Source organism: Scophthalmus maximus, chromosome 13 (assembly GCF_022379125.1).
Source record: "Scophthalmus maximus strain ysfricsl-2021 chromosome 13, ASM2237912v1, whole genome shotgun sequence".
In the NCBI taxonomy this organism is placed as follows: Eukaryota; Metazoa; Chordata; class Actinopteri; order Pleuronectiformes; family Scophthalmidae; genus Scophthalmus; species Scophthalmus maximus.
In genome coordinates, this window is record NC_061527.1 from 12,814,399 (window position 1) to 12,831,258 (window position 16,860).

Here is a 16,860-nt window from a genome sequence, read left to right on the forward strand (position 1 = left end):
TTCTCCATTACAGGGTTTATTTACTCTGAAACTTTCCAATGGCTGATATAACTCGTGTCCAGTGGAGTCAGAAGTACCCTTTTTATTAGCCCAATTCAGTCCAGATAGCAAGAACACATTTCATTACAATTTCTACAGAATAATCCAAAACAATCACAACCAAGAGTTGTTTTTTTAAAGGGCCCATATTATCCCCCCTTTTACACAAGTTACATTGGTTTTCAGGTGTGTGCACTACATGTCTTTGCCATTCCATGTCAAAACACCTCAAGGATCAAGCCACACAGCACCCTCTTCTTTCTGTATAAACAGCCCTGTGAGACTATGGTCGATTCCAGCGCTTTCCTGCTCACATCTCGCCCCCCTCCCTTCCTGTTCCGCAAAGCTCCGCCTCGCTCCTCCCTGAGTCTGCTGCGCAACTACGGCGTTGCGCTGCCATGACAACAGTCGCACGTAACAAGGCACATACACGACGTGGAGACCCAGGAGGCACAGCAAACACGTTCTCCATAATTACACACAGAGCACAAGGGGCTGGGCGATAGTACGTTAACGACATCCCAGCTGGCCGAGGCCGCCGGCAGCCGCAAGCCGCTAGCTCCGCCTGCAGCCGCGAGCCGCGAGGTCCGCCGGCAGCCGCGAGCGGGCAGACGCAAGCCAGCCGTGAGCCGCGAGCTCCGCCGTGCCGTGAGCCGCGAGGTCCGCCGGCAGCCGCGAGAAAATTATGGCGTAGACGCGATCTGTTTTTCCGCACTTCAAGGGGGGAGGAGCTGCTCAGGTTGGGGGCGTGGTCGCCCCAGTAGCAGGAGTCAACTTACGTCACTTGACGCCCGGGCTGTGAATGGCTCGTTTACAGACCGTCTGCACGATCAACCCAAACCACGAATCAACGACACATTGTTTTCTTTTCATTCTCCGTGGGCTGGCAGACACCCCAGATAACCAAATATACATGGAGGCAGGCTGAAAAGGTTCCTGGAGCATAATATGGCCCCTTTAAAAGGAATAAACCAACAAGAGACATCAAACCAAACCAGTTAGAAACTGGTTGCGTCATGCCACCCAATATATCTGAACTTGCTATAATCAACCCCACTGCATTGTGCAAGCCTGTTTCAGATACCATTTTCTTTTTGCCTACACGATGCATGAGCATCAACATTCTTACTTAGCTTCTGTTTGTAATCATTTATAAAAAAGCATTAAGAGGAAATTGATATTTAGCAGGAAAAATGACACAAATGGATCAAATACAAAACTGCATGACAAGGATATCTTGACAAAGCCAACTCTGGAATCATTTAGGACACAGTAGAGAATAAGAGGAAAAATAGAGCAACTTGGGACACATGAGCTTGTGTCTTTGCCAGGCTAGCTGACCACAGTCCCAAAAACATGCAAGCCTGTAAAATGCCAAGGCATGCAAAACTGCAGAGACCACAAAAGACAGCATCATCATTATCCTCCATCATGAGCTCTGTCTGGTTTAAATCTGTTCCATTTAACTCCTCAGCTGCTCCCTCAATTTGTTTCAAAAGAACAAACATTACGCTACTCCATCTGTGTGTATGATACAAAGCATTTCATCTCAATTTATGTGGCTGTGCAGAGTGGGAAAAAGACCATGACAGAGAGAAAATTTAACAAAGAAAAAGAGAGGAAGACCGAGGGAGAGGCAGAGAGGGAGAAACGTAAACAACTAAAAGAGAGACAGAAAAACAGAGTGGTCCCCGGGGACAATCAAAGGAGACGGAGTCTTTGAGATAATACAGCTTCCTGCGTGCTGAGGAGATCCTCTGTGAGGATGCCCGGCATTCCACAGATAAGAGCCAGGGTTTTCTGCTCGGCGTAGGCTTAGCCTGGCACTTTAGCTGCTTACTGGGGGCGGATGGGAAGACTCTATAGAGCACAGGGCTGCAGCTGAGGGTAGACTTTAGCTCCTGTAGGCAGGAGGAAGCATTAACAACTTACAAGCTCCTTAAACCATTTTTTAAAAGGAAGTACTACTCATCCCTGTTAACCTCATCCCAACTAACCCCCTCATCATGGAGAAGAGGCTTTCAGCAAGTTAATTCCAGCATACATTCATCAGGAATGTGGATGTAAGATTGGCCTGTGCGTAGAAATAATACTCAGCTGATTTATCAATACAACAGACATTGAATCGGGTACCAGTCATTGATAAATAAGGTTGATACTTTTCTCTTAGACCACACATGCTCATGTCAGGACGGCAGCTCTGATTTTCAATCCACTGCCGCAGGGGAACTGATGTTGTTGTTGTGTGAGGGGTCAATATTTCACTGACCTCTGGTGTTAACGCTGAAAGTTATGGCCCTTTTATATGCTATAAGTCTGACGGGCACAATTTTAAAAGAGCAATGGTGTATGTAATCTCTGAATAAATGTGTGTTGATGCACACGCACACAAAGTAAATACTCTACTGTCAAATTCGGAAGATGAAAAAAAAGGAATTGTATAAAACAAGTACTTTTGTAACATCATTATAACCGAAGCTGAAATGACAGTACGAGAGGGAGTTCCAGGTCTTACTCACTCTCTCCTGCCTCCCAGCTCCCACTCCGTCTCCCTCACCCACCGTCAAAGAAATAGCTAAGAGTTCCACCCAGAGAAGGAGGAAGAGGAGGAGCAATAGAAACTCTACGGTGCCAATTAGTGGATAGAGAAAAGAAATATTTTGCCTTTATATGGCCAGTTGTTGTAGTGTTTATGATCTCACTTAGACATGTGTCTAAGCTTTGAGTGTTATGCTCTGAAGTCGGTGCTACAGACAGTAAATTTTCTTCCTAATGGACCTCCCAAGACTGGCACATACTCACACTCATATATCATACACAGTGTGTAAACAGAGCAGCCAGTCAGTGCTGAAATTTCACCGGCTGACTATGATCTGGCAGGAAGTGAATGACCCAGTGACACATACAGGGTCAATAAAGTTCAACTGGAATATCCACTCCGTTTTTTCACAAATGTCAACACTTTCTCTCTCTCTCTCTCTCACTCCTCCCGTCTCTCCCCAACCGAGTGTCTTCACACTCCAACACACACACACACAAACACACACACACACACACACACACACACACACACACACACACACACACACACACACACACACACACACACACACACACACACACACACACACACACACACACACACACACACACACACACACACACACACACACACACACACACACACACACAGCAAGTTATGATGTCAGACATGTGTGTGTAGACCCAAGAAAAGGTGACTCCCAGCATGCCTCTTCATCACAGGACTAAATCTCATGAGTCGGAGCAACAAGCAGCTCTTGGACTAGTCGCTGAACTGACAATGACAGCAGTTCCGAAAGATTGTTATAGTCCCTTACGAAGTCAGTCATTATGGGGTTTTTTTCAAAAGCTCTAAAGCTAAACAAGAAGTTTAAACACTTTCATGGATATGTGACATTTACACCCACATTTATTTATAACATAATTAACAATTGATTGAAAACCTAGCCAACCTTAAATAACAATGACAAATGTCAGTAGGCTCCCTGTATTATAAAAAGGATTATGTGTATTACCAAGTCATACTCTAAAACAAACAACATACTGAGAAATTAACAAAATAAATAGACTGCATAAGGTTTCAAAAGACAGTTGAAACCTTGTAGGAGTTATTGCAACATCTTCCACACTTTAAATGAAATTTAAAATATAACCATGACTGAAAAATACAACTGGATTCTCTTTACTGTTTGTTCTGAGGGATCCACCCAGGAACTGACGAACTGTTCCGTGGTGGATCTGACGATAGATGAGTAAATGCGAGGCTACACACCCCATCATGAATGTTGTAAATGAGACTTATCTCAATCTGACTCACTAGTGAGCATGTTAGGTGTAAGCATACACACAGGTAATTGGGAAATGTAGTACCAACACAAAAAGGACTTCAGTGCAAATGTAACCAGCAATCGTTTTCTTTAAGTAGCCTCAACGTTAGATGTAATGTTTTCCACATGTCTGGAAAAATATTCACAATCATTGTGTCCTATGTAGTCCAGTACAGAACTTTGATGAAGCGGTTTCTTTTTTTTTTTTTTTTTAAACGAGTCATTCAAATCTAAGACTACAGTTGTTCCAACATGTGCTTGTGATGATGGACCAGCCACAGGCTTTGTGCGGCTGTGGAGTTTAACCATTTGAACATCTGTTTTCAAGTTAGATGTAATCATTTAGTTTATTAAGCTAAATTTTAAACTTTTCAAAAATACCTAGGTCGCCCTCTCTGGGGTACATCTGTGGGCATGGCTGCAAATCTGTAGCTGCAGCTCCACTTCTCTCCCTGAGGAGAGTGGAGCTGCAGCCACTGAAGTATCATCACCACTACAACTCTCTCTGCATGACCTAATGGAGATGAGAGGGGCTGGCTCTTTGCCAAAGCAGGCTACATTGTCCTCTGGGCACAATAAGGCAGAGGAGAGGGAAGTACAGATTCACTGTGTGTGTGTGTGTGTGTGTGTGTGTGTGTGTGTGTGTGTGTGTGTGTGTGTGTGTGTGTGTGTGTGTGTGTGTGTGTGTGTGTGTGTGTGTTTGTGTGTGTGTGTGTGTGTGTGTGTGTGTGTGTGTGTGTCTGTGCGCATGTGTGTGTGTTTGTCTGTTGGTGTGTATCCCCCTGTGGCTTCCAGCACATGCATGTGTTGGGTGTGTATGTCTTAGGTATTCATAAATGCACTCAGGACTTGTGTGAGAGGGAGATTGTTCCTGTTGCTGCAGAGTGGTGGTAAATCAGCCTCAGGGCTGAGTCCCTAAAGGAAGTGCAGATGCACCCAAAACGGGTGTGAAAGGATCAGAGCCCCCCCCACTAGAGCCATGTGGCCTATTGAAAGATGCAGGCTTTTGTTTACAGGGACCAAAACCTCAATCGGGGAATTAACTCATCCAGCACACACCAACTGGGCTCAATGAGACAAACGCAGATAGAGAACTGTGGAGGAGAAAGTGAAGGAAAAAAGAAGAAAGGGAGAAAAAAAGGGCACTAAAAGCTCATCTCCTCCCCCACGTCTTTAAGTCAGCTCCCAGGCTGGCCAACCACAAACAATAAAACCAGAGCTGAGGAGCATCTGCTGCCTCCATCTAAAAAGAGAATAAAGGAGGAGTCACAGGGATCCAGTCTTTGACTTGTTGATATTACTCTATTTAATATGGAGCCCAAGCTCATGGTCAAAATCCTCTTCTCTGCTACAAATAACCTGCTGGAAATGGAAAATAAAAGAGCAAAAAAAGGCGGAAGGAGATCATTTCTGCTGTTGCGACTTATGTGACCGTTATTCATGAATTTAATTTACAGAACATTTGCTAAATTGTGATATGAATCCGTATCAGCATATGATATGATATTACCTATATCTGGCTATAGGTAATATATAGAGATTATGGTCATATAGCACAGCCCTAACTGTGACTGCTAAGTTTTGTCTAACCAAAAACTACACTAAAGCTAGCCAGCTATCAGTCACAACAAATTACCAAAACTGTGAGGGACAGTGGGAATCAATTACACCACAGTCATCTGATTGCACTGCATTGATCCACCACTCCCAATATCATGTGTCTGACTCGCGTATTGACAAACAAGATGCAAATAGCTGCTCGTTTGACATCCCCTGGAGGTATGTGTGACCCCAAATCACACGCAGATCATTCAAAGTCAAGCGGGCCGGGTAAACCTCAACAGCCGGGGCTGGCTACAAACACATGGGACAACAGACATTTAAAATCAACATGAAATCGTGGCTGTATACCTCCTGTGAGGCGCCCGCGTGCTAGGCTGCTCTGCCGTTGCTTGAGGCAAACCGACATTGGCTCAGCCGCAGCTTTATGAACTCCTACTTCATGTACATTTGACTGCAGGTCAGTAATCATTGAGGCCTGGGTACGGCCTTACACTACTCCCCCGTGTCTCACCACCCCCCGTCTGCCTCTGCTTTTAACACTGCTTTTAACTGCTTCCTTAACCGTGGCCCTTTCCCTCCATTTCTCCTGTCATACCACTGTCTTTCACAGACTCTCCCCCAATGCTACCCTCCAATGTCTCTCCTCAACCCCCTGCTGGTCACCCCCCACCCCCTGCTCCGCCCTGCCCAACATTTGTCACTGCTGCTTTAACACAGTCCAGATGCCAAGACACACTGAGTAGAGGAGAAGCTAAGACATGAGGGAAGTCTGCTTACTGGAAAAAAAAAAACGATGTAGTGGTGTTTTTGATTTGCACAATGTCATTTTACTAAAACACACAGTCACACAGTCAGACCAGAGGGCACAGCAAAGCAGGAACGCCAACAAAAGAGATGTGAATGAACCATAAATGATTATGAATGCTTTGTATATCATCACATCTCTATCTGTTGCAGAGTGCTGCAACACAGCAAAGTGATGCAAACATGCAAAAACGGGACATGCAAATTCTCCCCAAATGGCATCCCAACCCTGAACTTCTGCCTTGCACAGATTCAAATCCCAAGCTTCTTTCATCTAGAAGTTAACGCCGGAATAAGACTGTGCATGGCCACCAAGGGGGTGCAGAAAAATGTATGTTTTTAATCAGTGTGATGAGCTGAAACTCTAGATTCAGAGCAGCAGCGTCCGCATGAAATACACCAGGCCAGTGAGCCCATAGTGTGTCTGACTTAATGCAACCCAGAAGTCTCTGCTCAGTCTGATTGGTTGTTTTGGGATTCCTCACTGGTTGGTGGTGACAGTGGATTCCGGAGAGTTTTCCGGACCAGTCATCTCGACCATGTTGGATTAATAGACTAGTTTAGACCAGTGTTGAACAAATACATTGTAATGAACAACATGCAGGAGGCTGGTATGTTCAGCCTTGGTATATGAGATATTTATGGGGTGGACCAAATGATATAATATAATGCTCCAATAACATATATATTAATAAAACTCTTCAATCCTTGGTCAGATTGTTTCAGAGAAACTGTTACTTGTATAATAATTTAATCCGCAGCATTTTTTTTTCTTCTTTTTTTTTTTACAATAGCCAGCAATAACAGGGAACAATATTGCCAGGAAGGATTTGTCAAGTCATCAATTTACCTTTAGTGTATTTTGATAGTATAGACTAAGTATTGTTGGGTTTTGGAGTTTTGGTCTGACAAATAAGCAGGATAAGGGAGACTATTCACAATATTCTCCCATCTTACAGACTGAATGGTTGATCTACTACTCCGATGATGAAGATGAATTGTTGTTAAAAATGATTATTTGCAGCCCTGCCTGAACTGTGCCTGTTAAAGAAACAGCCCCATTAAATAAAGTAGTTTTAGTCATTAGAGCTTACGACTGGATTATAATATGGCAAACAAGCTATGTTTGATTATTTTGCATTTAAATTGGCAGCTATTGTTTAACTTCTTCAGAGCTGCTGCAAAAGTAGGTTCTGGCATATCATACAATGGTTGAATTCTCTGTGGGGCATCGGTTACTGTACTGGGTTGCATTGAGCAGACATTCACGTTGCGTCCATTCACTGTATATGCAACACTTTTTAAATCAAGATGGTTAAAGGATGGTCTCCAGTTTAGGAAACACTTCCTTCCCGTTCGGTGAGATAAACTACATGAACAAACAAACACACACAAACCAACATACAGTACACCATCTGGACATGTGGGGCAGCTGCAGGCAGAAATCAGGAAGGAGAAAAAGGAAGCCAGGGGAAGGAGGCAGACAGAGGGGATTATTGTACACACTCACTCATGTGGACTACCCTACTCCACAAACACTTCCCCAAACACATGACTCCATTGTAGCACCAGAATAGTCTGTGCACTGCACCAAGTTCATACTTACTTAAAATGTCTTACCCCAGCCACATACTTTTTCTTTGTTCCCGACAAAAAAATGTTAAAAGTCCAGGCAGCTGGTTGCAATTCAAAACATCTTGAGCTTAAAAATCCTGCTGCTGGACATACAACACAGGTAGCAGGACAAAACTAAGATTTAAACTATCTTACACAGACTAAATACCTCTGTTTTTCTACTATGAGTATGACCAAGTTTTTTTGTGGGTGGCTTACCATGTTCTACCAACTGAGAAACTGTTATTACTCTTTTATATTTCATACATGCTGTGTCCTCAGATTGAACTTAAAAACAGGACAAACAGCAGCAGGGGGGTTAACTATAAAAAGCTTGTAATGACAGATGTGTGAAGAAAAAAAGGATAATCTAACATACAGTAGATTATGCAGCATGTAGGGCAGCTAGCACAGTGCTGGTAAATTCACACACAAATGTGTGGATGATAAGCATCTTAGTATAATTTGTTCATCTAGATCTCGGACCACCTTTTTCTCAATCTACCCATCTACGTTGTTTTAAAGTGGGCTGTACAGTAAGAGGAGAAAAGAACAAAACAAACGATGGGCAATGTCATATTAATACCATACAAAAAAACCTTTCTTTTATCCTGTACAGATCACATGATGCCCCCTGATCCTGAATGATTTCTGCCAGATGAAATGTAACTTGCATATGGAGTCACTGACTGACTGGAGTCAGACTGCTCGATAAAAATAGAGTAAAAACAAACAGAGAGCAGCGGAGAGCTGAGCCGACGGCGAGCACAGAGCCAAGATCTACTGTTCTTGCTCCATCTCTTTCCTTTTACCCTCAGCTCGTCTCTTTCTTTCCACCTCTCTCCCCATGTGTGCCTCCCGCGTCTGTGCTGTGCTGTGCTTTGATATTTCACTTCTCTTGTCACCCTCCACAGCCTTTCAGGCATCCAGTGATGAGACTGAGCTACAGTCCACACACAGAGCTCAGCCCTGAACACAGTGTGGAACATGTTAGTTTTTTTATCGATCAATTTGGACTGGAAACGTATATCAAGGACAACCCAGATTTGTCAGTAATTTGTGGCAAATCATAAAAGTTTGGATGACGTTAATAACTATGTTTACATGTAAACACAATACTTTGTTTTGTGTTTGTATGCAGGTGTATGAACTTCAATTTTTCTCTCAAGTTTAAATGTATTTTAGATTTTTTTGGGAATAACTAACTAACTGACTAACTAAACTGCCCTCAATATACACCTACAATTAATTACAAAACAAGCATCATGTTCTTCAAATGGAGCGATGAAGATTGATTTCAATAGTCCAACACTGTGCCATCCAGTGTTCTCTGTTACACACTGGCTTGCATCTGCCCTGGCAGATGCATTGGGAATGGTTTGCCAACTCAACCACCTTGCCCGACTGGCATTATTCATTTTTTCCTCACACCCTTTCAAAAGCAGTGAGTAAGGACTCTGCACCGAAGTCCATTTCCGTAGACTTGTCCCATTTGTGTCAATATTCTGATGCCTTTAAAATGTGGAGAATAGTATTGCATGGGATAATGTTAAATTCTCTTTATAGTGACTTCCCCGTTTTTGCTTCAGTGTTTGCATCTCCTCTGTATGTATGTGATATGTAAATGAAGGGTGTTTGAATAAGTACACCCAGAGCATAGCTATAACTGTAATTTCACTAATCATTAAATAATCATCATGCTATGAGCAAATTCATCTCTGTCATAAAAGCAGGAGTTGATGCTTCTTCAGACAGCACTGGACTACTGCAAAGCTTCGATAATATGACATCAACACCTTTTGCCATTTTAGGAATTCACAGTCAATTAAACAAGGGGATTGAGGAACATCTCTGGTTTAAACTATAGTGTATAAATCAAAGCACACAGGATGAGGGTTCTTTCAAATCTGCTTGTTAGATGCAGAGTTTTAAATATCGCAAGAGTACAAGCAAGTCAAACGTAGCCAACAGACAGGCTGCAAAATGTTCTTATGGCCAGTTCCTGACCATTTCCTCAGTGGTCAGGGCTAAACCATGTTTCCTACCACTGTAAGAGAATCTGACAGGGATAGTCATTATGCCGGACGTTTGGTTAAATAATAATGATAGATAAAGTCAACAATAGTGCATCTGTCTGGCCCTGAAGAGCTCTACTTCATCATGCAGTTTTGTCACCCTCACAGCTGAGCCATGGCACAGAGCAACAGCAAACAGAGCCTCAGGGTGTGTCTTCTCTCTGCCCATAATCCAGAGCCCAGGGACAGGATCAGTGACCACAGAGAGGATGGAGGGGGAGGTTATAGCACTCACCATGGCCATCAACTAGTCAAGCAGTAGAATCAAACAGATGAAACATGAAAAAAAAGATGTCTGTGGACATTTTTGGCTGTGAGGTTGGTTCTCACATGGAGATCTCCAACCACCGGTGTCACTGCCGGAGTTAACACCCAAGCAGCAACATCACTAATGTAGAGTAACTCAAGCCATTTCATGTAAAAAAACAACAACTGTTCTTTCAACACAAACGGTTTAAGAGTCAAAAAGCTGTGATCCTTTTGAAAATCAGGGCTGCTGAGATGCATGTAGTACATCTGGTAAAACTGGGCAATTGTTGGCATCTCTCACTTTACACTTCGGCCCACACATTTGAATGTGATGACAGCCAGATGACGTAAACACTGCAGAGGGTTACTTCCCAAAACAAGGAGTAAAAATACAGATGTAACATGTAGATTTTACCCTAAAGGCCGAAAAACATGAAATCAGTGTGCTTTAGCTGCCTGAAAGTGAGTGAACATTTGTCTTTCATGACGTCAACAGACCACTTTTCATTTCACTGTGGAAAATTCTTTGGTTGTATATTTTGGTCAAAGCTTTGCTTGGCTTATAACTGTGCTTACAATCAGAATCTAAACAGGCAGGTTTGGTATAATCATAATTATCCCAATCAAGCTTTGATCCAAATCATCTTGACTCGGCGTGTTTGGACATTGCAATGATGGCTGAGTAAAGACTAAGGTCCAACAAACAAATGCACTGTAAGTAGGCCATCCTATAACAGTGGGACGGCCTTTTCTTCACTTAAACCCCATCATTACGGCTGGATCTATTTATAAAGCCCATAAATTCTGCTCACCACACAGAGTTACCAAGGAGTTTGTGGAATCGATGACTTCTAAACCCCACCACTCTCCCTCTCATTGCCTCTCTTCATAGTAACACAGACTCTCTCCATCTGGTCCATTCTCTACAAAATACAGGTCATTGCAAATCCACCCGGCAAAGCTCATTTAGCAGCTTTCTGCAGAATGCAAGGTTACTTTTTTCTCTCTCCATCTTTCACCACAGAAAGGCAAACCCTGAAGCATTCCTGTCACATTATTGGACTACGAAGTGACCCACTGCATGTAAACAAAAAGCGCACTCATATGCACACTCACTGGTGTCCCATTTCTCCTCTCTGACCTCCTTTCCATTCATGCCTTCGTCTGTGTTCACACACCTATCCAGCTTGCTTTACACACTCAATAGGTTACATGGATGAGAAATGTGCAGTTTTTACCCACAAGCTCTTCAATAGCTGAGAGATTCTGCTGTGCTGAAATTAGATTACTATCACCCAAACCAGCCCACAGGATAACAAAAGGCAGACCGACAGCTAGCCCAGCCCATCCTGGTGTTCTTGAGCCGCAGTGTAAATATCAGACTGATGCAGACATTTCCCTGATGAGCCCACAGGTAAAAAGAAGCACAAGGCTCTACATGCCTGACTTTTTTTGGGCTTGGCCATTGGCAATGAGCCATTTACTCATGTAACAGCAAACAACCTCAACACTTGGTCAACATTTACAGGACCGCATTTTTTAAATAGTAATGTAGCATAGTGAAAAAAAATGTGTCTTCTGCAATGGATTCTTTCTCTTTTACTTTGACATGAAACAACGAGCTGTTGAATTAATTTAAGTTTGTCCTCCACTTGAAGAAAACATATTTAGTTAATTAATGAGAAATACATTGTGTTTGCATTCAGATAGTTGATCTAGCTGGTTCATCTGACATTACCGGATTTCAGACATGCACTGGGCATTTTCCTTTAAATTTTCGAGAGAGGCTGCATGTGAGAATGCAAATGTTCACAAATGTTGCTCATTTTCCGGAACTTTTTTTCCCAAGTAAAAATTCCAGAAAATGTCAAGAGTGAGTGGGCGTGTTCATGACTGTAAACAAAAACACTGCTTTCCACAGCAGATTTATTGTCATGATGACATCTGACTCGGACAATCTCCTGCTGCCTTCGTCATATGTCAAAAGGCAAACTCGGGAAAATGCCCGGACCCAGTTCGTGTCGGGAAAAAGCTCTGGGGAAGCTGTTCTTCAGGGCCGCGGGACTGCAGGTGTCTGCATCATTCCACAGGTAACCTACATCATCTCAGCCCAGTTCACCAGCTGCACAGAGGGAACACATGCAGCTAAGGGACTGTGCTGCCGGAGCCAACCATAACTCAACCTGTTTTCCTCTCTGTCTTTGTTTTGTCACACTGGGTAACCCAAGAGCACTGGACTCACATGAACAGGGTCACAACCTCAACATCTCCAGGCTTTAAAGAAAACGAACAGATGAAATACAATAGGGAAGTTTTGCAAATGCTTTTGTGATTTCGTAATCATTTGAAACGCGAGATTTTACATACAACAATTTGACCTAAATTACCTCATCAAAATCTGTCAAACTGTTTTGAGAAACCAATTTTTTTTCCACATAAATTTAGAAAACCTCAACAAAATTCAACCCTGAAAATACATAAGTTGACATAAACACTAAAAAGAGCTGACAGCAATTTTTTTTACAATTTCATAAACCATCTTGCTGGCTACGATCATGGTGTCACTGCTGAGGGACAGCTTGCCCTACAAGCACCATATTAGGGAAACAACAGCAGTTCCTCTAATGTGGTTCAGGTTGATGTTCCAAAATGGCAACGGACATAAATTTATTAAAACACCTTTGTGCAAATGAAAGGAAAAAAGAGTTTAGCTTAATTAAGACTTAATATAAGATATAAACAATATATTTAATACTTCTGTTAACACTAAACGATGTATTGTGCTATCTGCGAGGATTATAATGAAACGTGAGGTAATGTTTAGTGGCTGAAAATAAACACAATGAAGCTGGTCTGAGGAAACCCTTGAATCTCTCCTCTGAGAAAATACTGGCACAGCTCTGATTGAGGCAATTATCTTTTCATCTGTAGTTTCACACAAATGCATCCACCAAGATGTGTATACCAACCAATCACCACCCAAGGCTGAGCTGAAGATGTAATTGTGCTTCCTTCCCCATCCCCCTACTCGTCCTCAACCCGTCAGCTCTGCAGTGGGCCCTGCAGAGTACAAACCATTAGCAAGGGGCCATATGGCCCTTTTCTTTCAACATGGCAATGAGCCTGTCTGTGCACTGCATGAGTGTTTATAAGCACTTCAGGGAACTATGGGGTAAAATGGACTGTGTCGCAACATAATCTGAGCTGTTTTCTGTTTGCAATCATTTGGAGGTATTATCGGAACAGGTCTTTTCGAGGGGGAGAAGAAACCACCAACACATTTTGCTTAATATTACAGCCAGTTTGAATGCCATTCATACAAGTTTCTAGTATTATTTATTCATATCTGAATATCATCTGTTATGAGTCACCTGCTGGCTCCTCCCCTTTAAATTCCTTAGTAGTTAGTATGATTGAAACTGTGCGACAGGAAGCCATTTAATATATGGAGATTTCGACTTTTAAGCTTTCTCTGAGGGATTGGGATGTTAATTCGATTTTGAATATGACAGCTGGGGAACTTGATCGTATTGAATATGCTGATGCTTGATCCACAGCCCAGTGTCATTGGCAGGCCCCACACAGCCAAGCTTACAGATGCTGCACGCAAATGCAGCCACAACAGCTCCACACGCCTCCTTTGTCACTCTCTTTACTCATTACGACTGAAGATGAAGATTACGACTTTTTCATATAAATTATCAACAATCATTGATTACATTACATTAAATACAGTGCTTCAACAGTTATACTTAATGATGCTCTATTGCCATCTCTTATCATCATCTATTTAACTAAAGATATTCATAATAAACATGCAAGGTCAAATATATTGTAAAAACTACAATGAATTCAAATGAATGATAGACTCAATGGACAATGAACGCGGCAGCTTCATAATTCACAGATTAACTGTCCCAACAAACAAATACGAGAGAACACATAACCTTGGCAGAGGTGAAAATCTGAACCCAATGAAAAACAGTAAGCAGCTCAAAAAAATAATGGAACTTAATTGAAAATGATTCCAGCCCACTACACGTCGATGCCCCACCCACCCCTGTAGTGCAGAGTCACCCGGTAACAACAACAGCCAACATATTTCCTATACATCCCTAAACCATTCAGTGGCTGATATTCATAATCTCTCACTCTATAGCCTGACAGCGTCTACCCCTGAAGGCCTGGATCACATGGAACATGTGGCAGACGGACAGAATTGCCAGTGTGTCAGATGACAGTGTCAATATATTATTGCGGCGCGATGAAATCATTCGCTAGTCAGGCCAATGCAAGGACACAACTGCATTCACTGTAAATCACAGAAATTGAAAGAGGGGGGAAACAGAGAGGTGGAGGAACTTCCAAGTGAAGTGCATGTGTGTGATGTTAACGTATGATTGCTTGTTTCCACCACCCAGACATTAGTCATGTAGCAGGAGCTTGGCCCTGCAGCTTGTGTGGCGATGACTTTGTTAAGGTGCAGCCAGTGGAGGAAGGATTTTGACATCACTGTGATTATTTCACACGGGATTCTGAATACGTTTGCCGTGTCGTAATAGCAATCGACACAGGAATATACATACTAAATCGTGATCAAATTAGAAAAAGGTCGAGATTTAGAAGTAGTAGTAGGTATAGTTTAAAGTTCTACATCAAAACAACCCTACACCAGGTTGGTGGGCGATAATTATTGCTGTGCAATTACAGGAAAAGGAGGTAGAGGAAGTCTGATATTACTCAGCCAGACACACAGACAGACAGACAGACACACACAAAAAGTTCAGAAAGTTGACAGTTGTTTGCAAAGCAGCTGTTAAGTCTGGGGGAAAAGGACAATTATATTTTAGAATTACAGTCAAAGAATATGAGCTTTTCCTATAGCACACTGACAGTACTGAATCAACACATCTGTACAACGGGGCCCATGATAAGAGGTAATCATGATACACTGGGGACTTCAATGGACAACTTTCTATGTGTTTCTCCACAGTCCGCTGCGCCAGGCCACTGCAACAAGTCGGTCCACATTCTCATCGCCACTACGGCCTGCTGCCGAGCGGCTTCTGCCCGGACAGGTCGACGACGCGCCGCTGCAGTCGGACGGGAGCGGTGGGACTTGTTCCCCCGTCGGACCGCGTTTGTCTTCGAACGGAACCAAACAACGCTGCTTCGATCGGAGGCCGTCGAGGCGCAGACACTCGGCGACCGCGGCGCCTTCACAGAGACAAACACGGACCCGTCGGCGGCGGCGACGAGCCGCGTCACATCGCCAACTTTCCCTCTTAACGGAGAACAAGCGAGGTGCTCGGGGCACGTCCACGTACCTTTCCCGGCGGGTTGTCTCATTGTCTCGTCGTAATCCTCGGACGCATTCCCCGCGATTCAGACCGAAATGGGGAAGAAATCAGTGGTAATCGCGTCACAGCCTTTTCTTCGGTCGGTGTGTGTGTGTGTGTGTGTGTTTTCCTCCTTTGATGAAACCTTGTATCAAAGCAGGCGAACGACGCCGAAGGCACAAAAACAGACAAAGCTCAGGGTCGAGTCAGTTTGACGGTTTGAAAACAAAAGGAGACATAAAACCGCAGTCTACGTTCGCGCGTGTATCAAATAGAAGAGCAGTGTCTGCTAATTATTAAAAGAAGAAGAAGAAGAAGAAGAGACGGCTCGACCCGACAGTCTCTCCTGTCGGACTGTGTTGCTCTCAGAGCGGCTAACCGGCTAGCATGTCCGTACTTCCTTTCTCTGGGTCTGAATATCAGCAGCAGTGCGAGCGAGCGGCGGAAAAAAAGAAAAAAAGTTGAGGGGGGGGGAAGAAGCACAAGCCAGATTCTATACAACGACGGCGCCCTGTTGCTTCGAGGGGGCAATTGTTACAGATGAGCGCCCCCTGCAGGGTCACAGCGGCGGTACTACAAGGGAGGCGCCAAAAAAACACCCTGACACAAATCTGTCACCTGGGACCGGAAGAGGAAATACGACAGCTCAGGTGATGCACACGGATTTGATTGAACATTCTGTTGCCAGTAGCAACAACTACTGGCAGAGTTCCATGGCGGTTACATGTACACATCGTGACATCCGCCATTTTGACTAGTGGTGGAATGTAAATGTACTCTTGTGCTTGACTTGAGTTTTTTTGTATTTGGTGCTACTTTATCTTTGAATACATATATATTGTACTTTCTACTTCACAACATTTATTTAACATCTCTGGTCATGTGTTTCTTACTTTTACTCAATGGATGATACAGCAATTTATTTTTCAATAATACATTTTCTGCTGATTTTTCACCACTGCTTTTTGTTTCTTCCTGACACGAGGGCCATTAACTGGAAGGCCTACATGTTGTAGGTTTTTTATTTATTTTTTACTATTACTTTACTCTGTATTTGTGCTTTTGTGCTTTTGTTTCTTCCTGGCCCGAGGGGCATCATTAGAAGTATAATGTGGTTCAGCCTTTCGTAAATCCAGTTTTTCTACACTAACCCAATTCAGGAAATACCTGTGGTTTTAGTCTTGTTTATAGCATGGTTGGTGATATTTAATTATCTTGTGATTTTCAATAATAAATATTCAAATCAGTGTGATTTCTGCTAATGGTATACATTCATTCTACATTTAAAAAAGAGACTAAAGTTGCATC

General features: G+C 43.0%; 1 protein-coding gene across 4 annotated transcripts in view; it reads right to left on the reverse strand.

Annotated features, from left to right (window-relative positions):
• The window catches only part of LOC118317738 (unconventional myosin-IXa), a 54,051-nt gene extending 38,020 nt beyond the window's left edge, over positions 1-16,031 (reverse strand). For 2 of the 4 annotated variants that reach the window (XM_035646673.2, XM_035646672.2), the window contains exon 1: positions 15,541-16,030. The gene's annotated coding sequence lies outside the window, so the exon portion shown is untranslated. Of the gene's footprint in view, positions 1-15,540 lie in introns of all 4 variants that reach the window. The other 2 variants (XM_035646678.2, XM_035646679.2) reach the window with 1 other exon arrangement.
• Between the last annotated feature and the right edge of the window lie 829 nt (positions 16,032-16,860).